Source organism: Myotis yumanensis, unplaced genomic scaffold, assembly GCF_028538775.1.
Source record: "Myotis yumanensis isolate MYYU_CA2020_CCGP unplaced genomic scaffold, mMyoYum1.0.hap1 SCAF_3, whole genome shotgun sequence".
In the NCBI taxonomy this organism is placed as follows: domain Eukaryota; kingdom Metazoa; phylum Chordata; class Mammalia; order Chiroptera; family Vespertilionidae; genus Myotis; species Myotis yumanensis.
This window is the reverse complement of record NW_027223754.1, coordinates 122,446,386-122,474,160: the sequence shown is the minus strand read 5'-3', so window position 1 is coordinate 122,474,160 and position 27,775 is coordinate 122,446,386. Positions and strand designations below refer to the sequence as shown.

The 27,775-nt window shown below is 53.0% G+C and overlaps 1 protein-coding gene across 3 annotated transcripts in view; it reads right to left on the bottom strand.

Annotated features, from left to right (window-relative positions):
• Positions 1-27,775, bottom strand: part of TSPAN9 (tetraspanin 9) — a 201,637-nt gene that overhangs the window by 8,702 nt on the left and 165,160 nt on the right. The window lies entirely within an intron of this gene.

The following is a 27,775-nucleotide window of genomic DNA, read 5'->3' as shown; positions in this document are numbered from 1 at the left end:
CGAAAACCGACTCTTCAACAGCACCCCTGGGGCCGCCGCCGCCACTCGCTTCACCTGGGAAAGCTTCAGTTTCATTGGCTGCAAATCTCCACGTCTGCCTTATTTTATGCTCGATATAGCTGACAGCCCCCTCCCTCCCGCAGCCCAGAGGAAGTGTGCTGAATCTGAGAAGCCAATCAATCAGTCAACCGATATTTATTGAGTGCCTAGCATGCAGAGTCCGTGCCAGAAGAGCTACAACTGCTTTAGAGGCCTGCCTTCCCCGGGCCTCCACTCGGGCTGGGTGGGAGCAAGGAAAAAGCAGCATCTACCCCTGGCAGTATACACTGGTGCCAAATAAACGGCACAGGCGTTCAGAGGAGGCAGTCACTGTCCTGGTCCAAGATGCCAGTTGGCAGAGACAGTGCCTCAAGGATGGGGGGACTTGGGGCAGGTGGAGGGCAAGGACGTTCCACATAGGGGCTGGGGAGCCAGACATGGATCTGATACCCAGCTCCAGCTGGTCCTGGTTGTGCCACTTGCAAACTCCTTTTATTCTGAATGAGAATAATAGCACCTACTTCCTGGGTTGCTGTGAGAATTTATGTGGAAGCAAGCATGGGAAGTGGGTGGAAGTAGCAGTTCCTGGTGCCGAAGCCGTGCTGTGACCCAAGGAACCAAGCTCAGAGAGGAGACGCAGATATGCCAGGAAGACAGGCAGCCAACAGCCCCAAACTGAGCCCCTTAGTAAGTGCCAGTCCCCTTTCGAGTGCGGGAGGAGCTGGTAAACTGCACGGGTGCTCATGAAGGGGGGGGTTCCCACACAGAATGGGAACAAGCAAACATCTCGCAGAGTTTCAGGCGCTGATGTTGCTGTGAAGAAAATTAAGGTGGGCAAGGGATTAGAAAGTAACTGGGGACAGAGTGGTCAGAGAAAGGTGGCAGTTGCATAGGGGCTCAAATGAAGAGGGGAAGTGAGCCACACAAATACCTGGGGGAAAGTGTTCTCACAGAGGGAACGGCCCTGAGGTGTCCAAGTGGCCACAAAAGAGTGAAGGAGGTGACAAGTGGGGGAGGGGGGGGAGTAGGTGGCGGCAGGGGACCAATGAGACAGGACCTTGCAGGCACCAGGAAAGAAAATGTGGGTGCTGTTCTCAGCGGGGTGGGAAGCCTCCGGAGCTGGAGAGCGACATGATTTATGTTTTCAATAGATCGCTCTGGCTGCTGTTGGGAGAACAGACCATCGAAGGCAATCAGGAGGCACTGCGGCGGCCCGGCTGGCCGTGACCTGCACCAGGTGGTTACGGAGGACTGGTCAGAAATGTCCGACTTGCGATGTTTGGAAGGTAGTGTTGACAGGGCTTGCTGGGCTTTAAAGAATCGGTAGGACTTTTGTAAATGGGGAAACAAAGGTGATCCAGACTGGGCATGACAAAGAAGTTGGGAAATTCCCATGTATTACTAAGCCAAAGACTGTTCAAGGAGCATAGGGGATGGGAGTTAGGTAAGTGGAGCGGCTTCCTGGGTCCCCTAACCTGTGGAGAGGGGTCCTGCGCCTCCTATACCCTTCAGCAGCCCCAGGTGGAACTAGGGCAAGGTTCCCAAGGTGTGGGCATACTCAGGCCCTGAGCATCCACCCACCCAATGGGAGCATCCCTAAGCTTTGTCAGGGGAATAACCTTTGCGACCACTAGGTGGCGCTCCAGGCTGGGTCAGAAGCTCTGGGTTTGCCAGTGAGGCTCTGAAACTTTCATCCAACTTGTCACTGACTTTCTTCAATCTGCTCAGTATCTACGCTGCCGTCTCAATTTTTCTTTCATTAATCATACCATGGAAATTCATGATCTTCATGTTGCAGATTTATGGTTCCTAAAGCCAGACCCTGCAATGAGTAAGAGGAAACCCGCTGCTGCGGGCCTCTGGCTACAGGTAGAGGAGCTTACCAAAGAGAGCAGACTTGGGCTTCTGGACCTGCAGGACGCCTATTCCCCTGCAGCTGGGGACACCAGGGTCTCCAGGACCCTCCCCAGAGAGTGCAGCTTTCCCCAGAAGCCAGTTCTCACTGGGAGTCGGCTCCATTCTGTGCCTCCATTCTGCATTTCCCTCCTGGGGGGAATGGATGTGAGTTCAAGGAGCCTCCACCAGGAAAAGCTCAACGATTCAGAAGCTCCCAGGAGCCGGTCAGTCCTCAGCACTGCTTCTCTGGCTCCACACTGCATGTCCTTGATTTGGTCTGCAAGCTGCCCAACAACCCACCAGCAGCCTCCCTCCAGCACCCGGAGCGAAGCAAGCTGTGGGCCCGTCCCCCACCGGCTTCCCTCCTCACTGCCTGTCCCAGGTCCCACCGGGGCCCGGGCTAGGTCCCAGGTGAGATCTGCTGCCTACAGAGGGGCAACCCCACCAGCAGCCTGTACCTAAGTCCGAGGTTGGGGTGCACGCCTGCTGAGTGAATGAGACTCCCCCAGAGGTCTGCTGATATGGGCCCCACCTCCGATGACCCAGCACCAGCAGAGCCTCCAGGCAGGAAGCAGACACACATCAGACCCTAAGTTTACAGAAAAAGACACTGAGAGGGAGCAGGCGACTGTCACTGCTGGATGGGCCCGGAACCTGGTTTCCTGGCGTTTGGTGCAGGCCCCTTCCACACTGCCACTCCTAGGGCACCGGGTGCATGCCCATGCGAGCCCCGGACAACAGGGAGAAGCAGCACGACCCCCGCCGTAGCCCCCCTCTCATGCCCAGACCCCAGCGTGCTCCCCTCCCTGACTCTGGCCTGTTTGTCAGCCCAGCCTACATTGAGCTGCCTGAATCTTTATCTAAAATGCTTCTTTCACCCATGCTGTCCCTCTGGGAAGCACTCCTGTGCCTTCCTTTCCCTCTTCACACCCCAGCCCCCCAGCATTACCTTTGCCCTTCCCTCTCCTGGGCGCCAAGGGCCCTTCTTTTGCTTCTGTAACTTGTTTCCTGAGCTTACACAGCCCAGTTGACTCACTTCTGCTACCTCAGAAACTTTCTAAATCAGCTTTCTCTTATAACTCGCAAAGTAAATAAATACATAAATAAAATGCCTCTTCTATCACCTTCCCCTGTGTGACCTTCAGATTTTTGAGCTCTTTGAGGCCCACTTTCCCTTAAAGGTGGGATGTCTAGTGAGTAGAGGTCAGGGGTGCTGCTAAACATCCAACAATGCATAGGACCCCCCCCCATACCCCAATAAAGAACTATCCAGTCCCAATGTTAGTAGAGAAGAAACTGCCCCAGCCGTCCCATGCCAGGTGTCCATCCTCTTATCTCAGTGCCCTGAGAAGACACCATCAAAGAAACAACCTCGTGTGTCCCCTTGTCCCCTCCAAGGGTGGGGCAGCGTCCTGGCTCCAAGAGGGTCGACACAACATGAGAGGAGAAAAACGCTGGTAAGACTCCACCCAGGAGCTAGTGAGGGATGGGGCAGGACCAAGTAACAGGCCAACATATGGTGTGTAGCAACGGGCATAAGGGAGGAGTTGACAGCAGAAAAGGATTGCTGGGCAGGAGGGCAAGGAAGCCAACATCCGAAGGCAGAGCAGGAGCAGGGAGAGGGTGAGGCAGGAATGGGAGAGGGGAGGAGCAGGGAGGGGAGCCGCCTCATATGGAGGGTGCCAAGCACAGGAAGGAGGCAAGGTCTGCAATGGCACAGCCAAAGATCAGAGCCAGAGAGCTTAGCTGGTGGCATTCGGGAAAATTCCCTTCCAAATCCAGAGGGTTGTCTCAGCTGAGATGACCGAGCTATAGTCACCCCAAGGCAGGAAGAGACTGGGGCGAGGCAGTGACTCAGGGGGCCGGGATCCAGCCCCTGGTAGCACTGAATGACCCAAGGTCACCAGCCGGGCCTGGTCAGCACCCCTCTCTAAGCAGGAGCTGGCCCACGGACCATCTTGGCAAGCCTCCCTTGCCCCTTTTCCTTCCTCCCAACAACCAAGGGCATTTCCAAATACTTTCAACTCAGAGTCCAAATAAATCCACATCAAAACTTGAGAAAATGAGTTCTACCCTTGCATTTGCCCATGGCCTGGACCTCTGTGCAGGCTGGGATTTGGGTCTGTTTGGTTCCTCACTAACTACCCAGAGCTGGAACAGTGCCTCACCCTTGGCAATGCCTTTGGGTTTCCCTACGACAGGACTCTCCTGCCTGAGCCCTCAGAAGCTGTCTCAGGATCTTCCCATCATCCTTGGGCCCATCCACCAGATGCACAGCGAGTAAGCTGAGGCCCAGTGGGGCCATGGCCACGCAGGGAACAAGCACTCCAGACTCACCTCCTTTATTAAGCCTGTTGTAACTAGCCAATATCCCCAGGGCATTTTTCCTCATCTTCAGTTCAAAGCATATTGATTTGTAGTTTTAATACATGCTTCTGCCATGTAGCCTTATGTATTTTTCATGCAGGCATCCCATTTCTCTGGGGATGAGGACCATAATTTCCCCTTAAAACCAAACTCCTTCCTGAGCTTCTACCCCCACTTACACACCGCTCAGAGCTCAGGGACAGCCACTCCAGTGTCCCCTCATAACTCCACAGCCTCTCCCCCTTGTGGGGGTGGCCCTTGTCAGGGGTGACCTCCTACGCCAGCGCTGGACCCAGAGCTGAGCACACAGGGATCAACCTTGTAGACTGATGCCCGCCCTCATTAAAGCACCGGCACCTCCAGGGCCAGGTTCATATCTCTTCCCCCGCAGGGCCCAGAACATGCTATGTAAATATGGATGGATGGATGGATGGATGGATGGTCGGACGGACAGGCGGATGGACGGACAGATGGACAGATGGGTGAGTGGGTGGATGGATGGACGGAGGGACGGACGGACAGATGGATGGATAGGTGGGTGGATAAACGGATGGACAGATGGATGGATGGACGGATGGGAGGGTGGGGAGAGCCTGAGCAGGAGACAGCCTGGGAACAGAACCAGACTCAGACACACAAACCCACCTGGAAAAGAGGTCCCCATTCACCCCCACTTTGTTACATCTAGAATGAATCTCAGTGCCCCAGGCTACTTCCAATTTACCCGCCTCGGCCTCTCATTGGCCTGTAAGTCCCCCCTGGGGCCCATCACGCCCTCTGGCTATTTCACGGGCTGCCTCATGTGTCTGCAGAGCCCCAGCCCAGACCAGCCCCTGGGCCCCCATCCAGCCTCATCCCCTCTTTATTTTGCAGGAGCTTTTCAAACACCAGGTCTCAGCACTCCCCAATGCTCTTTATGAGCCAGAGCCAAGCACAATGTTTAATGGCATTTAATGAATTAGTGGATGTGGAAAATAAAAAAGAAAACCAAAGTGACTTTAATTTCACAGCCTGACATGTGGCTAGCAATGACCTTGCCTGGCCCGGGAGAAGCCGGCCTGCCAAGAACTTCATCTCTGGGAGAAAGGACCATGCGTCAGCGCCGGGAGTGGGGCTGCTACATTGCATTTCAAATGCCCGTTGCCTCCAAGGGGCCGCTGCAGCTCATTCATCGCCACAGCTGTAAAGGGGGTGGAGGGTGGACAACGCTTCTAATGCTGCATGGAGCAAAAGGACAGGACAGAATCGCAAAGGTGTCTCTGCCAAAGCCACCAGCAGGCAGGAGGATCAGGGCACAGAGGGGGAGGTGCCTCTCAGTGAGAGGTCTCCCCTGTGCGAGCTGTCCCTGGCCCCGGGCCGCCCAGCCTCTCCTTGAGCACCCCAGGCTCCCAGTGCTCACCATCCCACCAGATGCTCCATTCCATTTATGCACAACTCTAACAGGTCAAGAATTCTTTTCTTTTACTTAAGAATCTACTCTCCGACAGCTAACATGCCTCAGTTCTAGTTTTGCCCAAGAGGCCCACCCAGAACAGGTGTGGCAGGCCTTGAAATATCAGAAGGCCGGTATCTAACATTCCTGCTCAAGTCTTCCCTGGCCTAGTAAAGGGCTCTGAGATCTTCCACCTCCTCTGAGTCACCTTCCACTGCTCATCGCTGTCCCAATCTGAAAGTTAGAGTCCAGCTATGGAGGGACCAACACAGAATATACAGACACCACTCTCCCCTCCTACGCTCTGAGCTCTATACTTCTCATAATCCAGCCCAAGCCTTCACTGCCTTGGCTGGAAGCCATCGCACAAGTTTTGCTCACATTAAGTTTGTGCATCATTTAACACCAAATTACACGATTCCTCGGTCATTCCTTTTTTGACCCCACACTTTCTCTCAAAGCCTCCAATGTCTTCACAACTTCAGTTCACAGCCCCCAGTATCACACCAGCTTGCACAGGTGCTAGGGAGATCACACCCATATTTCTGAACTGAGTTTTCCTCCAAATAAGCATTACATAAAGCATGTGCATATCTAAAACCCAGTTACATTCTGATGATTGAAGAATCAGGCTATTTTCCATCCAAGACAGGCCTAGGGGAGAGCATTCCAACGTGGTCAAACGTGAGGGATGTTGTAGTGGGAGCTGCAAGCCTCGGAGGTTAATCAAGCTCTTAAATTCCATGTTTCCAGAGTCCATTTCTCTCCAGTGCACTTTGTAGGGGCACCGAGAATGTGGTAACCCCTCCCCAGTTCACCAGAACACCTACCTGTTGAGAGAAGATCCTGTTACAATACCTCTTACAGTCTACAACTCCAGAAAATTCATGAGGATGAGAGTCTGTGATGAGGGAGGTACCATTTGAGACTTTGAGGACAGCCCTTGCCACCCTCCAGTGGGTTAAGGGCCCAGGCAGGGGGAAATGCCCAGTTTCCAGCAGCCCTGATCCCCAGAGGGCTGCACAAAGGGCCTGGTGCCCTCTGACCCCAGCGGGTGGGATGGGGGATGGGGAGTGGAGGTTGGCTTGCTGAAGCACTCACTGCCCATCGGTTTGGGCTTCCTGGCCTGGCCTCCACATGAAGGGCATCTGCCCTGACAGAGGCTCACTCTAACCAAGGGTGGGGTCCAGGGTGGCATGGTTCTAGAGACAGGGATAATCTAGGCCTGTCCCTGGGCTTCAGAGGCCAAGGAGTGGTGCCAAGATCAGGGCCAGTCCCCAAGAAGGCTGATGTGCAGACAGTAAGTAAGGGGCAAGAACTAGATATGGGAGGAGAGGTGGGTATCCACCTGTGCTCTCCCAACACAGCCCCCATGAGCCCCCGTCTTCCACAGCCATTCCTCTGTCTGGGAGAAAGGCTGGCAGAGCAACAGATCTCACCTCCCCCACCTCCACCTGCACCTAGTTCCCAGGCCATCTGGACTCCTCAACTCTGACAGCAGGACCCAGATCAAGCCTCTCAGGTGCCAGCACCTTGCCATCTTCTCACACTGACCCGCAGGCCCACTCCCGCTGTGGGGAAATGGAAGAGGAGGCAGAGACAGCTCAGAACCCCCGCAGCGCACTCAAAGTGCAACTGAGGCTGCGGGCAGGAACAAAGCCTGAGAAGCGGCCCCCAGAAGGACCACAGAGTGATGTGCAGCTGGATGCCAAAGAGCAGCAGATGATACAAAGCACCTGCCAGCCTTGAAAAGCAGGAGCAATCACTCACCAGTCCATAAACATCGATTCACGCCGCAGCCCCAGCCCCGCCGGGCAAGCCTGGACACGGCAGACCTGCACCTTCTTCCCAGTCAAGTGCACTGCAGGCCCAGGCGGGGTGGGCTGGGTGGAAGGAAGAAGGGGCACAGGGTGTACGGTACCCCAGTATTCGCTAGCTCAGTCCAGCCCTTCCCGCTCCTGCGCACTGCTGGCAACAGGAGGATGGAGGCCCTGGCAGCGGGATTCTGCTCAAGGACCTTGGCCGGTCATGCACGGTGGGCATACAGCTGTGTCCCATCCCTATTCGAGAACACACAAGAGGAGATGGGGCCAAAACACCAAAGAGGCAGGGGAAGGACTTCGCAGAGGGAGGCTGACAGCCTGCCCACCTCTGGTGGCTGTTCTCTGAGCTGTCGGAGGACTGTCCTCGGCTGAGAAGGCTGGGGGTGGGGGTTTGACCCTTGGGAAGTGTCTTTTCCCCAAACTACAGAACTTGTCAATACACAACAGGAAACAGCTTGGAGCCTCAGGCGCTGTTACTGTCAGGCAGCGTGCTAGTGTGGGAAGGGGTGCTCTTTATGGTGGTGCAGCATAAGCTCTCCTTACCTGCAACCCCACGGGCCATGGCTGCCTGAGCTCCTGGGCCCACAGGAGCCATGGGGAGACAGCCTGGGACCACCGTGTGGGGCACTGTCTGAACTCCCAAGGTCACTATAAATTGGGAGCGAAGGTGCCAAGGACTCAGAACAGCAGCTTGTCAGAGGAGTCTGCAGAGGGATTTTCCCATCACTAGCATATTTCTCCTTCCTGCATTTGTTTTATTTTGTGTATCTGGGGAGAAAGACATTTCTGGTAGCATCAAAGCGCGAGTACATGAAGCCAGGGCTGCCATGGGAGAGAGGGATGGGCTTAAGAAACCAACCTCCACGGATCACACTGAAACTGGGGCCACGTGGGCTTCCCTGAGAACGCAGAGCTGCCAAGAGCCTGGGGACTGCGTCGTGCTGTGCGGCTCTGGGGAGCCACTCAGCCTTCTGAGCCACTGGAAGACTGAGGCAGGAAAAGCACCTGCCAGCATCAGGAAGATCTCGAGGATGAATGGATTACGCCTGCCGAGCACTTTGTGGTCCTCAGAATATGAATATCGTACACAGTATTGTGCTATTTTTCAGACTCCTTGGGAAATGCAAGGGGAACAGGACAAGGATACCTTGAATCCGCATCACATCTTCCTGGGAAAGCGCTCAAATAATCTTCGAGACTACAATTCATCCTACAGAATGGGGAGGAAGGCCCATCCTCCCTGTTTGAGAAAAGGAGTCCCACCTCCAAAGGTGAAAAAAAAAAGTCAGAGTGAAAATCGTCCATTGCTGGGTGCTTCTCAGTGGGGCTGCCTCTGCCCGGCCATCACATAATGGAGGCCCCTTTAATAAATAAATGAGAATGATATTCTGCAGGTTAAGTTCAGCAAATCACACTGTAATTACACATAGATATCAGGAAAGATCTCGGCTGACAACCAGGTCCATCTCTGGCTGCAGGACAGCCACCCCCACACACCTTTGCTATGCATGATTGGCCTTTTCTCTAAGGAACCCATGCCCATTATTATTTATACCGCCAGCCAGGAGCCGTGTCCACCCATGCCAGGAGAGGAAGACACAGGCCAGGTAAGTTCACCAACTTACGTGACAATCTGAGATCCCTCCCCACCCCGGGCCAGGCTCTGCCCATCTCTCCATCCCATCTCCCTGGCAGAACAGGAGACCATGGCCCACCCTCTACTATTTGACACATGCCCTGCAGTTCAGGTTACGCTGCTAAAAGCTGCCTGCTCACAGTCTCATCAGATGAACCTGTGCAAGGTCACAGAGCTCATCCACGGAGGAGCCATGCCTTGCTCCCACCCACAGCCTGACTTGCCCCTTAACCTCTTGATGCTGCGCTGCTGGGACAGTCCAGCACCAGCGCTCGTGAGCACCGGCCACACGCCAGCACGGTGCTGAGAGCTTTGCTTCTTCTGCCTTATTCAATCCTCCCAACCCAATGATGGGGTTGTGGGCAGATTATTTTTGTCCTCCTGTTTTATAGATGAGAGAAAAAGGCACAGAGAGGCGCAGCGGTGAAGGAACACAGGAAACCTGACTGCAGAAACCACCATGCCCCACTGCTTAGACCTGGGTCATCCCTAATAGGCCAGAAAGGTGTGACCTAGACCTGTCCCTCTTGGAGAAAGGAAGGCTAGTGGGGTGTCATGGGTGTGAGCAAGCCTCTGTGGCCGGGACGCCTACCTGTAGACCAGGAGGGCAGGAAATAAAAGTTGTGACAGAGATAATAACAGGGGTGGTGATGCAGTGCTGGTGAGGGTGACGGTGGTGACGATGATGAGAGTAATACTGACGACGAAGCTAGCACTTATTGAGCCCATATTACATGCCATAAACTGTGTCAACCCCTTTCCACAAAAACCACACAAGTTACTGTATTTCCCCCACTTTGCAAATGGGAAAACAAAAGGATCAGAGGTTAAGCACGTTGCCTAAGCTCACACCTGGAGTCAGTAGACCTGGGATTTTAATCCAATTTGCTGTGACTCCGAACCCTGTGACTAACCTCTCTGTGCCTACTACACACAGACCCAGGGAAGTCCCACCTTGTTTCATTAAGCATTTTCAACACCTTTCTAGCCTAATCTGAGTCCAGGGAGATGGGAATGGGTGCCCAAGAGTACAGGACCCAGAAACACAGATTCCCTGGCTGATCAGTGAGGGAACCTCGAACTTGAACCTGGTCTACCTGGTTCCGAGGCCAGGAAGCAAGCACAGCCCCAGCTGGGAGTGGAAGCCACGGTCCAGGCCTTAGGTGCCTGGCTGGCGAATGATGGCGGGCATGGCGGTATTGGGGAGCAGAGAAGGTGGGCAAGGACAGCGAGTGAGTGGAGGGCACCTATTTTGGGGAGGGGTGTGTGTTCCGGTGTACGTGTGTTGGGCGGGGGGCAGTTTTCAACCAAGGCAATCTGCCTACTTCACTGATTTTACCAGAACTGTGAAAACTGTTGGCTATTCCTCTGCAAGAAGCAGCAAGAAGGAACAAAACAAACTAATTTGGAGATTAACTGACCTGTTTTTGCACCTACATTTCCACAAAACAGGAGAGCTTGTTGAAATGATCACAACCCCATGCCGTACATATTCTGGAGAGCACTTTCACAGACGCGGCTCAGGCACACAGTCCCACAGACTCCCGGGGGCTTGCCACCCCCTTTTACAGATGAGGAGGTTGCAGCTCACAGGAGCAAAGCCCTCATCTCCATACGCCTGTGGGAAGCAGGGGCACAAGGACTATCTGCATCTGACCCACCGGGAGCCAGAGCAACTCAAAGACTTCCCGCTTCCCAGAAAGGAACGGCAAGGAGGGCCTGGCTGATAACTGCTCATTAGACCTGCAGCAGGGGCCTCAGGGGTGCTGCTGAGTGGGTGCTCCATGGTGGCACACAGGAGCGAAAGATAGGGCCCCTCCTCCAGGACATCCAAGCCAGCTGGACCAGCAGCTCTAGGCAAATAAGCCACCGCAACGCACATGAGCATATGGGCCAGTGCTGGACATCCGGGTCAGGGAAGGCTGGCGACCATGCTGGCCGTGGATCCAGGTACACCAGGTGCAAGTTCTCGGTTCCCTCATTACCATCAGGGGAATCTGGAAACCAATTCCTAAGTGCTGGATTTTAAATGGGGAATTAATGGTACCTACCACATAGAGTTGTCATCAAGATTAAATGAGATTCATGAAAATAAACTTCCTAGCACGGCACCCTGTACAAAGCCATAAACGGGAGTCGTTATTAGTATTTATGGCCTGCAGTCCTCATTCACCCAGATTGCTGGGAACAGGCAGAGCACCTGTAACCAGGGGCTGGCGAGAGAGGTCCTGCCCGGCTGGAGCCCAGCGGTTCCCAGGCTGCAGCCACACTCCTGCAGTGGCCGCGCAGCACACATCCGCCCAGACATGAGTTACTCACTCCTCGTCCTCCCAGTCCCCAGCCACCCATCTCCGGGAGGCAGCTTGCTTTCCCGACTTGCGAGCTGCTTTCTTTTGGCAGGGAGCTGCTGCCGTCTGCGCTATGGACCGTAAAACAAGTTTTCATCAATAAATTAAGATAAGCGGAAAGCTAGCTCAGGAGGAGGCCGGCTGAGGCAGGCAGGCGGGGGGGGGGGGGGGGGGGGGGGGGTGAGAAGTCACTCTGTGACCCAGAAGGGACCACAGTGATTCCAAAGCAAGACTGGGGCTGACAGGCTCCTCTCCCTGGGCCCCAGGGGTCCCACTGGACCTGTGCTTCTCAGAGAGGGGGCACTCAGGGCACCATGCCTCTCTCGGGTCCCGTTCTATCCCTCGAGGCGGATTAGTGTCAGTCACAGGTAAAGCCAGGTCTCAGCAATACCCTGAGCTGAAATAATGATCCCTATCACTGCATTAGACTAGCTAAATCTAACCAGACACTTGCCTGCCCAATCACTAACACTAGTAAGCAGCCTCTAAAAATAAAATCGTTCTCACAGAGCTTCCGCACACCTCAGTGTGAACCCCCGGGCCCCCCAAAAGGAACCTTCCACACCTCTCCATGTCTTGCTCACAGCATCTCCCCCACCCAAAAAGTCTTCCTCTTTTCACTGTTCTCAATCCAACCCAGAGCCTCCAAGGCCCCGTTGGCAACCCACCTCCTCCTCCTCCAGGCTGGCCAACCCCACCCTGCCCCCACCTAACCCCCCGCAGCGGCTCTATCTGACCACCTCAGCCACAGAATCTCTCCCACCTGGCCAGTCCTGACCTCTGCTGGCATGTGTCCGGCCTACACGCAGCTGCACGGGCAGGCAGCTCCCTCCACCCCTCTCTGTGCATTTCCCTGGCATCAAGCTTGGTAGGGGGCACAGAGAGGCCCTTGTTTACCAACAGCTAGGTATCGACTGAGTGAGCCCAAGTGAAGGAGGGATGTGGGACACAGGCTAGGTAAGTTTCGGCTCAGTCACAGGCAAGCCTCCCCACCCCTGTGCAATGGTACACAACCCTCCAGTCCCTGACGCTCATAAATAGGCCGGAGCATATGGCAGGAGAAGGGCCATCTGTCTGTCCACCACCACACACGGAGAGGCGTGCAGCTCTACATATGCTATGAGTTGATGGACAGAGCAGCGTGATGAACCCCAAATGGTCCACACACTGGCTACATGCTGGGAACAGCCGGGAATCGTGGGTGAGTCGATTCACTCCTCCGAACCTCAGTTCCCCCACCTATAAAACAAAAGGTTGAACCTACTAACATGCCAGACTCCTTCCAGCCCCAAGGTCCCAGGATCCACTTCTGCTCATCCTCACCTGGCTGTGTGAGAGGTAAGATGACAGCACCTGGTCCACTTTACATGATGGCTCGGGGCTGCAGGGCCACCCATGAGCTGGGAGGCTGGACCCCACCCTGTGTCGCTAAGAGTGGCCCCACTTCCCTCGGGGAAGGGAAAGTGTCAGGCCCTGGGCTGGGCCTGAGAAGTGTTGTGTGATGTACCCTCATCCCATTGTGTAGTGACATTGTGACCCAAACCCCCCAGGTAAGGACATGGGAGGCTCGGATATGAGACTGCCAGGGTCCCACCGTCAAGGCCAGTTCAGCACCAGGCCTCAGGAGCCGAATATTTAAATACACCCAAGCAGAGGGAGCCACGGGCAAGGTTTCAGACGACAATGATATTAATCAAGGCTGCTAATTAAACCCCGCCCTGGATTTAAATCAGAATCGATTCACTTCTGAGTTGGGGCACTTCCCATACCTGGAAGGAGCAGAGTCATGGGAGGCCTTTGAGCAAATCCAGGCTGGGGGGCGGCCTCGCTCTAAATCAGATCCCAGTGACCTTCCCCCTTCCCCTCCACACCCACTCCTACACCACACACACTCGCGCGCACACACATACGCACACAGATAAGCACTCCCTCCACCCAGACCTAGAGGGGAAAGTGATGCCATTTTATAAAGGGCAAACAGGAGGAAATAACCTGTATGTTAAATTGTGAGCTGGCAGGTGGAGCTGAGAACAAAGTTCAATGAACGGAACAGAAACATATTGACAATAGCAAAAGAAACAATTACTACGCATTTTCATATGAGATCCTGAGGAATAAATTTGCTCTTGCTTTTGCTTATTCAACAGAAAAAGAAAAAAAAGAGCAGTAGCCAGGGAGGGTGAAGAGACAGCAGAATGCAGACGCTTGCACTTTGTGGCTCATCATTTCCCTTAAGCTCTCCAAAGAGTGGGAGATACAGGCCGGCACAGGAGTCAGAAGAAATAACATTGTGAGTGGAGAGATTTAGGGGTGCTGTCTCCACAAAATAGACACCCTCAGATTAGCACGGAGAGGGGCTGCTCCCATCCACGTGGCAGCTTTGCATCTTTGGAACTAGACATCACTAAGAGAGAGAGAGAGAGAAAATATTTTACTTGGAGATGGGACCTTTAAGGTTCGTGGCTCTGGCTGCTCAGGGGGCTACAGTCTGGCTTCATTTCAGGAAGACTCTCTTTTGCAAAAGTGAACTCCAAGACAGTCCTGTGGGAAGGGGTAAGATCCCACGTAAGAGGTTCAACAGTCTTGCATGATAACATGCGATCAGTCTCCGGGCATGATCTTGTGAACACGGGAAGCACAGGACTCGGGTGGGGATCTTGCCTCCTGCACCAGGCGCACCAGGATGGTGGTCACGGTTCAGACCTCCTTTTCCTTGGAGTCACATGCACTCTGAACAGCGTCATCTAGATCAGCATGTCCGTCCGGTCTCCTGAAATGTGCTTCTCCATGTGTCCCCTATGTTGGGGACATGTTCCTCCACCTATTGTTCCACCCAGGACTTAAAACTTGGCTCTGTGGCCAGCAGTTAAGGGTGAGGCTCTGGAGAAAAGGCCTGGGTTCTGAACCCCAGCTTTGCCCCTGACCAGATGGAACCTTGGGCCAGGTGACCTCAGTGACACCGACTCCGCCTCTGTAAAATGGGGGTATTAATGCTATCTCCCCCAAATATATGCAGTACTTACTTACAAGGTTGTTGTGAGAATTAAATAGGATAAAACGTCTAAAGCTTTTGAACAAGATCATGGCCTAAATCAGAAATGTTCACTACCACCATCATCACTGACCCTCATCCATCTCAAACCCTTCAGCCACCTCCCTGCAAATCTCCACCCACCCCCTGCACGCCCACAGGGCAATTGTTGGCCTCTCTCTGGCCTGAGCGCTGGGAAGCATCCCACTTGGCACCCGCCTCGCTCTGTCACCACCACAATGGAAACGCTCCCTGGAGCACAGAATGCCTCCTCTCCCAGGCCCTGGGGGCTCCTGCAGCCCAAGGACACCACTGAAATCCCTCAGCACGGTGCTCATCTGAGATTCACAAGCTCCTCTCTTCATTACCATCATGCTGCCACCCCTACAGTCCAGGGCACTTGTCCCACACCTTGGGCTGCATGAGCCTCCACTGGCTCTTTCCCCACCAGCCATGCCCTCCCTCCACCTCTTACCACTGGGAATTGCCCATCCTTCCCACAAAGGGTCTGTGGCCTCGGCCTGCCCTGCCTTTCACCTCTGTGCACCAGCAGCACCTGCCACCTTTCTCACAGCCCTCAAGACAGTTTGCCCTACAGATGTTCAGTCCTTGCTGGTTTTTCCAAAGTCACTGTCACTTCCATCTCCTACTGTGCCTCACACAGAGCAGGCTTTCAGGAGATATTTTTTAAGTTGAACTCTGTGAGACAGGACGCTCCCACAGCATGGGACTAAGACGGTACCACTTGTTCTGTGCAGCACCCAGCTGGTTCCCCGCGGAAAGGATACCTCCACTTATGCTGTCAAGGACCGTAAGGGTAAAGCAAGCCCCACTTCCATGAGTACCAACTTCATCCAATTCTTCAGTGGCACAGAAATGTTGTCATATCAAATGCAGCTACGTCCTCATCTCGACCCCAAGGCATGTGATCGCAGGGACTATGTGTCTCTTCTGTGTGGCTCATTCATGCCCTCATCTTGCTGGCTTTCTACAGTCATGATTAAGCATAAACTACACCAAGAACCATGTTCAACAGTGCTGAGACCTCCCAGGACCTCAGGGAGTTCTGAGGGGCTGCCCGACTGACTGCCTCAGGCACAGGCTGAGCAGCCCCCTCTCTGGGCTCCAGCTCACACATCCACTTGCCTTCTGTCTTATTACCTCCGCTTGGATGCCTCGTGGCGTCTCACACTTGCAAGGTGCACAATGGAAATGCTGGTGCTCAAGCCACAGAACTCAACAGTCACCAGTGACTCTTTGACCTCCTTCGTGTCCCACATCATCCACCAGCAAGTCCTGCCAGTTCTCCCTCCAATTTCTATCTCAGTCCTCCATTTCTCTCCATCACCCCTGCTACCACCATCACTTCCTGTTTCCCATCTGCCACTCCTGCCTTTCTACAACCCATTCTCCACAGAGCAGCCAGATGGTCCCAGCCCCGCCCGTTACTCTCTACATTTCCAGTGGTCCCCCTTCACATGCAGAACAAACCCCAAGTCCCTTCCCATGGCCTACGAGACCCCCACGATCTGTCCTCTGCCTCCAGGTGTCCTTTGTCCAGAATGTTCTTCCTCAGGTGGTCACATGATTGTTCATCCCTACCTTTCAAGTTTCCCTTGCTTCCTTCCCATCTTGTATGACAATCTGTTATTACTCTGTTTGTTTATTGTTGTCTGTCTTCCCTACTAGAATGTGAGCTCCGTGAGGTTAGAGATTCCTGACTTGTTCCCTGTGCATTCCCCACAGTGCTCACTGTGGGAGGAACATGGCAAAGGCTCCACCCAATCTGTGGAAGGGAGGGGTGGAGGGAGGGAGGAGCCCAGGACGCGGAACTCTTCTGTCCCAGAGAACTTTCCTCTAGAATGGCATTTAGTGTCTATGGATTCCACTGCTCAGGCACCACCAAGATCCTGGGAATGATAGCAGGGCGCTGAGTTGCAGCACAGAGAAAATGCTGCAGGATGTGAAAGCTTTGACAAGTAAGAACAAGAAGGAACATGGACTATGATGTCAACAGACTCACGTGAGTTAAAACCCCTGCCCTGGCTGTGCAACCTTAGGGAAGCTCCTTAGCCTCTCTAGGCCTTAATTTCTCGTTTCCAAAATGGAGGCTGCAATACCAAATTCATAAGCTGCATGAGCACAGTGCCTAGTAGAGAGTGGACACTCACATACAATTCTCTTTCTCCAAGGATGTGGGGGTTCAGAACTACATACTCTTTCTAATTACACATGTCCATGCTCCTGCTCCCCAGATAGTGGGATGCCACGGTGTCACCACCACTTATTTGTCAGCCACCTCATCTAGGATCTCACCTAAAGGACAAGAGGCAGTGGGGGGGGAGGGGGGGGGCGCGGCATCTACAACACTGGCACAGCGCTCAGAATCCACTGAATATCTACTGGGAGTCGCCAAGGGAAGTCGCCAAGGGAAGTCTGCTCCCAGCCCTGCCCATCATTCTCCACAAGGTTTGGGAGAAGATCCTGGGAGCAGGCACTCGGCTGCAGGGCGGGGCCGGGGGCGGGGGTGGGGGGGCACAACCTGGTGTTTTTCAACACTGCTTGGGTCCTAGGGTTGCCCCAAGCTCCTTGCAGCCTTAGTGGGAGGGGGAAAAGGAAGGATAAGAACCAACTTGCCTAACAACTTGTTTTCAAATGCCAAACAGCAGCTCAAAACCCAGGGAAGGGGTCAAGGCTCCCTCTGTCCTTAGTCAGTCCCTGAAGGAGATGACAATCTACAATGCCCAAGCCAGGAATGCTCACTGAGGTCTCTCCCCCTCTAGGAGGAGAGGGCACCAGGGAAATTTCGAGCCCCAGAATATCTCCTTAGCTGGGGAGGACATATCGTGGGCCACAGAACTCAGCACTCAGACACAACAGGAATCTTGCCAAAGCGCTCCCTTCCTAACCCCCAAAGCCTGTGGGCTGGGACACCAGGGAGCAAGTTCAGCCCGAGGCAGAGTCAAGCTGCACCTGCAGATGGCTCAGCTCTCAACTAGCCCTTGGGACCCTGTCCTTGCCAAGACTATCCCAGCATCCCTCCCCTCCCTGCCCCTCAATTACTCCTTCTGCAATGGCTTTTACCCTGCCATTCCCATGCTCAGGAGCAGCACCAGCTCCCACTACCCACAGGAGTCCAAACCCTCCAGCCTGACAGTCAAGGTCCCGCATGAGCTGGCCGCAGGCTCATCTCCCGCATACGCCACCGTGAGCCATTTCACTCCAGCACCGTGGAGCGGTGTGTTCCATCATCGCCAAGCACCCCTTGCTCGGGCCAAGCCTGTCTGGAAGACCCCCTTCTCCTGACTCACCCCACACGACCACTAAGATCTTCCTCCTTCAGAGGTATCTTGCTCTGATGAAGAGCATAAAAAACCCCGAAGAAATAAAATCCAATGCTCTCCATTTCTGGGCACGTGCAGCCTAAGTCCTCTGTCCAAAGTCGCCTGACTTGTCACCCTTGGTGGTTAGAAAGGAGCTGGGGCAGCAGGTAAAAAGGCACTCAGATGGGGACCGTCAGCAGGCTAGTTCCGGAAACCCTGCTCAGATGCCAGCAAGAGGGGAGATGGGAGGCAGCAGCAGAGGGGCCTGGCTTTTAACAAGAGAGCTTGTTGGGGATAATGTATTCCCGCAGTGTCTCAGCGGGTTTCAGCTAGTTGAGTCTATAATGGAACAAGCAGTCACTGTTGTTCTTGGATGCCACGGCTCCGTGACGGGGGAGTAAGCGCCGCAGAGATAGCAGCCATAAAGCAGAGAACAGCCCATGGGAGGGGACACTCCGCAGGGACCAGGTTTTACAGTCCTAGAAAGAGGAGGTTCCAAGAAATCCAAGAGCGTGGACTATGAATCACAGGGGGAAGTAGAGTTGGAACCTCAGCTCAGGGAAGGAAGGGGTCAGACTTGGAGGAGAAAGCCAGGCCAGAACCCCAGGCACTTGAAGGGGAGGGGCTGGCAGCAGGGAACTACCTAACATTGGCCCAGAGACCCTGGTAGGCAGAGCTAGAGACCTACCCTTACTCTGCACAAAGGGTGAGGCACTGGGTAACCTCAGGGGAAGTGCTCTGCTTTTACTTACAAAAGTCCCTGGGATCGTGGTGGGCCAGGGTCTCCTGACTCAGACCACAGAGGAAGTGGACAGATGGGGACTGGTACATGTTGCCTGCTTGGCACCTTACACCAACTCACCCCTGATATTGAGCAAAGCCAGGTTCCCTGGGCCTAAGCTACTTCCCGAGGAGAGGTCTTTCTCTCCTCATTAACTAAAGGGCAGTCCCAGAACAGTCCTTCTTGTGGGACAGCCTCATCCGAGAGGGTCACACAGCAGGTCCAGCCTGCACTTCAGGAACTGGCCCTCCTTGCATGGACCTTCTGGAAGTCCAGCCCCAAGTCAGCTGCGGCTCTGCTTCAGGCAATGCGGAGTGGTCACGACTTTGGGGTTCTTCTACGGTCCCCCTAGAAGAGTTAACTGGCCTCAAAGTCAAGATCAGGGGCGCCGCTAGGGAGCTTATCTGACCTCCTGAAGGGATTAGCACCTGGCTCAAGAAATGCCAATCAGCCAACAGGGCCGAATTTAACCTCGGCTATCCCTCCCAACCCTCGCCAGGGCACTCTCAAAATCGACAATTACGCTAGAGGCAGCTCTCGCTACAGCTCGTCATCTACTATTTATAACCCATTCGCCTTCTGGGGGGAACTAGACACCTCCCATCACAGTGAGGAGCGAAGTACCAGGCATGTGGCCTTGGCCTCAGGGACCCCTGCAGGACCCTGCAGGAGCACCTCCTCCCAGTTCCCAGTGGCTCTGCCCAGTCACCTCACTCAGCAGGGTCTTACGCCTCCTGTGAAGACCCCAGACCTACCATTGAATGCAACTCAACTCCTCCAATCTCTCCTACCAGCTCACCCATAGGACTCAAGACCTGACTGTCTCACTCTGCCAGCCGCTGGCTCCCTCAACAGCTCTCTTCCCGCTTTTTTATTGTTAAATCACCTCCCTGGCTCCTGACAACGCAACAAATCTGAAGAACCGGCAAAACCACAAAAAGGGTGGGAGTGGGACACTTATGCAAATAAGCCTTGAATGGGGAACAGGTCTAGTCCCAGATGCAGGTCTCCCCACCTTCAGTAAAAGATGTGGGTGAATGAACAATAAATTGTGGTCCATCCAGACAGTGGAATATTATTCAGCACTGAACAGAAATTAGCTATCAAGCCATGAAAAGACATGGGGGAACCTTAAATGCATATTACTACGTGAGAGAAGGTAGTCTGAAGAGGCTGCATACTGTATGATTCCAACCATAGGACGTTCTGGAAAAGGCAAGACTAGGGAGACAGTAAAAAGATCAGTGGTCACCAAGGGTTAGGGGGATGAATAGGTGGAACACAGAGGACTTTTTGGGCAGTGAAAGTACTCTATATGGTTCTGTAATGGAGGATACATGTTATTACACATTTGTCCAAATCCACAGAATGCATACCAACAGTGAATCCTAAGGATAACTATGAACTTTTGGCTATGATGTGTCAATGTAGGCTCACCCTTGGTAAAAAAAAGAAAAAGAAAAAAAAAATATACACACACACACACACACACACACACACATACACACACACCATTCTGGTGAGAGATGTTGATAACAAGGGAGGCTATGCATGTAGGGGGTGGGGAGGGAATATATGGGAAATCTCTGTAACTTCCTCTCAATTTTGTTGTAAACCTAAATCTGATATATATTTTTTAAAAAGCTCTTTAAAAAAAAAGGTGGGTGACCAGCTAACAGCTCTGCCTTCAAGGATGTAACTGGCAAGAGCAAGACTGTTCTTCAACTCAAGCTAACTATAAGAAGCAGATGCCCACACCGCAGATATACTAAGAGGGGGTCCAGCTTTGTTCCTATACGGTCTGCACCTCTACTGAGCCTGACCCTCAATTCTGGCCTGGTGAGAATGATGACTGCCCAATACTGCCATATCTTCAAGGCTTCACTGATTTGCTTCATCTAAAGCAATGGTTCTCAACCTTCCTAATGCCGAGACACTTTAATACAGTTCCTCATGTTTGGTGACCCCCAATTTCATTGTTACAAATTAAACATAATTAAAGCATGGTGATTAATCACAAAAACAATATGTAATTATATATGTGTTTTCCAGTGGTCTTAGGCGACCCCTGTGAAAGGGTCGTTCGACCCCCAAAGGGGTCGCGACCCACAGGTTGAGAACCGCTGATCTAAAGCATGTTTGTCTAAAAGATACTCACCTTATTCTAAGAGTAACTTAAAGGAAAAGGTTCCCTGACTTCTGGGTTATGGGCTAGATACCCCAAGAAGTACCTTCTGAAAGCTAGTCACTCTTCTGCAGCCATAAAAGGGAAATCCCATAGGTGATTCTATGAAACTAAAACAGGCCCCCTGCTGGCCTTGTCCCTTTGGGGTGGCACAGGGACAATCTCACGAATATGGTGGCAAAGGGCTGAGTGGGGAGAAAGTGCTAGAGAAAAGTTTAATAATAGAGTTGGGTTGGGCGCAGCCCGTTTCCTTTTTCAGTTGCCCTGACCGGCTGCTCCCATTACGCGATGTGGCTGAGGCAGGGCGAGTCAGCTGCTGTGGAGACTCAAACCCAGGTCAGCCTGGGGGCCACGTCTCCTCAGGCCACCTCTGTGCAGGGTCCACATGCCACAGTCAGATGAGGCCCATGCACAAACTCACTGGGCTCACCTAACGCAGCCTCTCTATAAAAAGCCCGGAGCTGGCCGGGTAGACAGCCAGGCCGGAAGCCCCAAGGTTGACTGTCCTGCACCCATCGGCCTTCCAGCCCAGCCACATGCCTTGCCCTCATTGTCTCTCTTGACTGTAGACTGCTATTTTGGGCTCTGGGGGACAAAGGGGAGCTGATGACTGCAGCAAGAAGCCCACATGGTGGGCAGGTTGGCGACAGGGCAGCTGCTGCCCTCTCTCCAGCCTCTCCCCGTCCCTTGGAAACCAACAAATACCATTCACTCAACAGTCAACATACGTGTGTGTATGGCCTGTGCACTGGGCTCCAGGCTGTGTGTTTTAGGTGTATTATTTCATCTACTCTCATACCAGTCTGAGGAGGCAGACTCTATTATCCAAGACCCATCAGTAGGGCCAGGGTCAGCTCCCAGCTTTCTGATTCCTGTACCTCCACTCCCCTCAAGGACATCAGAATCATCCAAGAAAGTTCCCAACATTGCAGATGCCCATCAGCATCTCCAGAGTTGTAACCACTCATCTGCCCAGCCAGGACACAGCAGAGAGAAATATCCCCGGGGACATGCTGCCCCTAGAGACCTGGCATGTTGTGGCCCCTCCCCACTTCTCCTCAGGAATGAGCACCAGCATCCCACTCCGATGACGGAGTTCTGGGGGCAGAGCCAGATTCCAATCCCGACCTGGTGCTCTGTGGACCTTTACTATTTTTCCACCTCAGCTGATCTGGGCTGATTGGCGGCCTGTCCTCTCTGGGCTTGAGCATCATTACAGGTACACTTTGTCCATGATGGCATTCTGTGAATTCTCCATGGGCCATGCAAGTCACAGCAGTCAAGCACTGACTGTGGCAGGTCCCCTTCTTTCATACCATTACCTCACTGCTCCCCACTGCAACCTAGGAGGTGGGGTATCACTTCCATCCCCCTTCACAGATGAGAAACCAAGGCTCAGAGAGATTAAGGAACTTGCCCAGAGAGAGGCGTGGCAAGTCAAATCCAAATCCAAGATCTTAAGCACCAGGGTATAGTGGATCCTTCATTGGAGCTTGTGTCTGCTCATAGTGGGCTGTGGCTGGTGGGGAGAGTGACTTTAGCCAACAGAGCAGGACGACCGGGCACAGTAGATGTCCCAGATGTTGAGAACCATGCTCCGAGTCCTCGGAGCACTTGGACAGGCAGGACAGATCCACGTGAGCCCCATTTTCCAGATGGGGAGAATAAACAGGGTAGTCAAGCAGCTGGCTCATACAACTATCACAGCAACACAGAGGAATGTAGGACAAACCAGTCTCCCTACGCCAGTCCGGGGCCCACCATGTAGTTCTTCTGGACTGCTCTAAAACAGCCCTATCTCCCACCCCTGTGTCCTCCCCAAAGACAGGTGTCCACTGGCCCATCGAGGGGGAAAGTGACAAGCCCAGCAGCCCGACATGGCCCCACAAGGGAAGGGTCCTCAACTCAGCCCGAGAGGCACCTCTCTCCATTCCCTTCAGTTTAAAATAGGCCACCAGGATGCCTGCCAAGATCCAATGCTCTTGGCGAACAGGAGGGTTACACAGGGTGGGGCAAAAATAGGTTTACAGTTGTGAGAACACAAAACACAGAGTTCAGTCTTGTATTATTATTTATTAATCATTATGTTTGTATTTTCCATAGGAACAGCTGTACACCTGCTTTTGCCTGACCCTATATTTCTGGCTGTGCCCCATGAAACGCTTCACTGGGGAAGGCTTCCCAAACCAACAGCTGACCCTGGCTGTGATGACAAGACGATCCTAAGAGAGTGGGCCCGGGGCCCAGCTAGCGCCCAGCTAGCGGCAGGCTCTCTGCATGAGTACAGTAGGTGGGGTCTGAGAGCACGCCAACTGCTATACAAGGACATGGCTGGGGGGAGCCCAGGGGGCTGGGATTTCTCCCTGGCCCCAGCAAGAGTTCACACTCGTGCAGGCATGTGCGCACACCTGCCGCGGATGAACATTCCTGCATGCCATTCCCTGGCCTGGAATGGGCTTCCCCCTCTGGCTGCCATCACCATTCTATCCAAACGCCGCTCTCGTCTCACCTGCTCCAGGAAGTCTTGCCAGAGGCTCCACCTCTCTCCAGCCACACCGGCACCGAAGGGCACGAAAGCCATGCTGCCCATGGGAATGGGTGTTGGAACTGCAGGTGTTTGGTCTGAGAGGGCTTAGGGGATGTGGCGAGGAACATGGTGCAAGTCTTAAATACAAGAAGGACTGACATGGTTCAGTGTCCGGGCTTATTCTATGAGACTCTGGAGGGCAGAATCGAGTCCCCAAGGGTTAGAACCCATGAGATGAAAAACAATCCCTTGGTTGCACTCGCCCAGAACCCAGAACTGACCGACATGGTGGCTGCCACTGGAAGTCTGGGTGGAGACCCCAAGGCCTCCTGCAGGAACCTCTGCTTTGGGGCGGGGGCTGTCCCAGCTACTTCCTGCTCTGTGTTTCCATATTACATGGGAACTCTCTGAGAACAGGGTCCTCTTTCTGGTCAGCTCTCCCAACTCAGAGCCCAGTGGGCACTCAGCAGAGTGCCGAGTGTTAATGGTCAAAGTGGAGGCAGGAAGGCAGGCATCCTGGGGTGGGAGGCACTGAGAACCCACTGTCCTCTGTGTCCTCCTACTCTTTTTTTTTTTTTTTTTTTGATATATTTTGTTAATGATTTCAGAGAGGAAGAGGGAAGGAGAGAGAGATAGAAACATCAATGATGAGAATCATTGATCAGCTGTCTCCTGCGCGTCCCCTACTGGGGATTGAGCCTGTAACCCGGGCATGTGCCCTTAACAGAATCAAACTTGGGACCCTTCAGTCCCCAGCCCGATGCTCTATCCACTGAGCAAAACTGGCTAGGGCTGTGTCCTTCTATTCTTTATAATTAAAGGTGTCCTTTGGAAGAAAAGACTCTCCTCCCACATATACACCTAGAAACTCATCAAAAGGTGAACAGTAGTTATCTCTGGACAACAGCATTATGAGTGATTTTAATTTATGCACTTTTTTACTTCTCCATTATTTCCAATATTCTACAATGACCACATACTAATTCTAAATCAGAAATAAAAAAATTTTTTTAAAAACAACTTCTGCCTTGGATGGTATTTCTCAGTGGTTAGAGCATCAGCCCATGGGTTTGATTCCCCGTCAAGGGCACATACCTGGGTTGTAGGTTTGATACCTGGCCCCAGTCGAGGCGTGTGCAGGAGGCAACCAATCAATATGGCTTTCTTACATTGATGTTTCTCTCTCACTCTCTGTGTCTCTCTTTCCCCTTTCTGTCTCCTCCTCCCTCCCTCCCATCTACTCTCAAAAAATCAATGGAAAAAAATAACCTCCGGTGAGGATTAACAAAAAAGTTTTTGAATTAAAAAATAAAAAGAACCAACTTCATTCTCCCCTCTCAGATACCCCCATCATTAGTCAAGATCAGCCCCTCAGAAACCTCTACCATCCCCTTCCCCACACCATTCCCTGGCACAGTCGCACACACCAGGGGAGAGAGGCAGGATGCAAGTGTATTGCATTTCTAGGTCAACTCCCTGCTGGGAAAGTAACAGCACTTGACTTCCCTGTCTTTCAGGTGGGACGCCTGTGTGACAGCATGTGGCACCCAGCAGCCGCACACTGAATGTTATTTTCCTTCTCAAGGTCCTGAAAGTGGTCTCTGCCATTTCTGGTCATGTGGCCAAGGCTCCCTAACCACTCCAAGGACAGCCTTCCATCTGTAACATGCCTGCAGCCTCTTGAAGGAACCCTTGATGGCTCCGCAGTAGAATGAGACAGAGGTGTGCAAGGGGAGACAAGCTCCAGCAGATGTGGGGGAAGAGATGGGACGGAGGTGCCAGTCTGGTCAGAGACCAAATGGAGGGGCAGGAGCAACTGGCCTGTGGTCAGAAGTCTCCCTTCATTCTCCTGGCTGGGCCCACCCCCCACTTTGCCAATTCTGAGCAATGCTTATTGAAATGCAGTCTACAGAGGGTACCTATTCCTTTTTGGTTGTATTTTAAAGTCACAAACTAGAAGCTTCTAGAGACCCCTTGTTGCTTTCTATGTTGTGGGGGGTGAGGTCAGTACCCTCAGGCCCTGCCTGTGTAACACTCCCTTGTTTATTATAACTGATCTGCTGTAGCTGTAACCTTCCTCAGGACGGTGTGAACCACTGTGCACTAGTGATAACCACTGCTCCAACTCGCTACTGCATGAAGCTGGTGTGTTGTGGTAGGAGTGCAGGGGTGAGGAGGGTGGGGCTTTGCTGTGGGGACTAGGTAAGTGGGTAACAGTTGGGAGTTTGGGACCATTGGAGGGGAGAGAGAGAGAGAGAGAGAGAGAGAGAGAGAGAGAGAAAGGAAGAAAGAAAAAAGTTAAAACAAAAAGGAACTCATGATGGTATGAAGCCAACAATCAACAGTCAGAAGACCCTTCAGAACTCTGATACTCTGATCTTGGGATGGATGGTACTGATCACACACATCATTGTGACAACTCCCAAAACGTGGGGGCAGGGGAGGGGTGGGGGACGATGAGAAAGAAAGAGGAGAAGAAAAGAGAGGCCAGATGAGATGAGAGAGTATGTGAACCAGAGCACAGTGACATCCCCACAGGCCACCCTGTCTGCCTCACTCCACCTTCAGTCCCTCCCAGCTGCAAGCCCCTTCTTCAGGGCAGGTCGACGTGCACATCACAGTCATTACCCTGGCCGTCCTGGGCCTGGTAACCTATGATCTGCACAGAGGCCCGAGAGCCGAGCTCTGCATACCTCCAGCGCTCCGTCATAGCACCAAGAAACGCTTCTCATGTCACAGGCACGATGCCTGAGCCAGCTAACCTGGGATGGGCCATATCTGTGGCTGCTGATAAGCTGACCTCAGCACGGACAGCGGAGCCTGGGGGGGGGAGCAGAGACAGGGCTTCTCGTGGTGCATCTGTGCAGCGGGAGTGTTCCTGTGTGTGTCGGCTGTGGCAGAGCCACCGGAGGGGGGAAATGGCCCTGCCCTCAAGGTGCCCCACCTCTAGTGGGGAGACTCTCTCTCACACAGCAAACACACCAGACACACACAGGCAAATGAGAAAGTGAGACGTGCAGTCGATGTCTAAAAAGCTGTGAACTCCTCATTCTGGGAAAACAAAGCTGAAGGGGGATTAGATCAAAATTTGTAACATCATGAAGGAGATGACAGAGCCAACACAGACCTACTAGACACATTCCGAAATAGAATCTCAGGCATCCCTGAAGCTTGAAAGAAACCATCTGAGGACAAATAAAAGGCAGCTCAGCTTTACACAATGGGCAGAGGCAACGGACTCCCTGTCAGGCAGGTGGCACAGAATAAAAACATGGCCTAAGATCAAGAGAGCTCAGGTAAATGCATGGATGACAGAACCACATGGACCATTAAAGGAAGCAGGGATGCCGGGGCACCGGTGACCTTCACTGAGCACTGAGAGACGGGCTGCTCACCTAGCATGCGTAGCCCTGCCCAGGCACCACGTGGGAGGAGAAGGAGCAGGCGTACTGCTCAACACAGTGTGGAGGAGAGGAAAGCACACAGGACTCCAAGTAAGACTTGGGAGTTCAACTCCTCGCTCTATCACTCACTCGAGGGCTTTGATCAGACTACATAACCTCTCTGGGGCTGTTTCCTCATTTGCAAAATGAAGGTAAGAATGTCTTCCATGTAGGGATAACATGAGGATAAAACCAAATAACACATGAGAATCCCGGGGAAAGTGCCTGTCATGTGGGAGGCACGCAGCAAGTAGCCATTAACCATGATCCATATTCACTTGACAGATAAATCATCGACATGCACTTAAATAACCAAGGTACAAGTGAAAACTATTAAGGATTGTAGGAGACAGAGAGAGTGGAAAAAGAGCTAAGAGGTTCTACCTTGAGGAGTCATGGAAGAAGTGGCACTTGAGATGAAAACTTCAAGGAAAAGGGGATGGGCATGGAATATAGAGATAATTGGTATGGAAAGACTCATGGACAGGGAGGAGAGTGGGAGCCATATAGCAACATGGACAGGAAGTGGAACAGAAAAGGACATCTGAGCACTTCCTGTGGGCCAACCAGGGTGCTGTGTGACAGGCAGGAACAGGGAACTGTGAGGGGTGTGTGTGGTCTGCAGGGTGCCTGAAGTCATCAAGAGAGTGACTCAAGGTTGAGAGGCACAGGTGATGGAGATGGGGGAGCATGAACTCTGCTAGTTTCTGAGGGGTGTTGGTGGTGGCGGTGGTGGTGGAACCTTGTGTGGGAGTGGAGAAGAAGAATCCAGAAGCTGTGAATAGAATGAACTAAGAGAAACTGGGGACAGGGAGATCAGCAGAGAACCTAATGAGTGGGCAAGGAGTGAGCAAGTGAATCCTGAGCTAGGGAAATAGCTGTGCAAATGGACAGGTGGGGCCAAGGGGAGGGGCTGACAGAGGTTTGGAGCCTGAGAGCTGAAC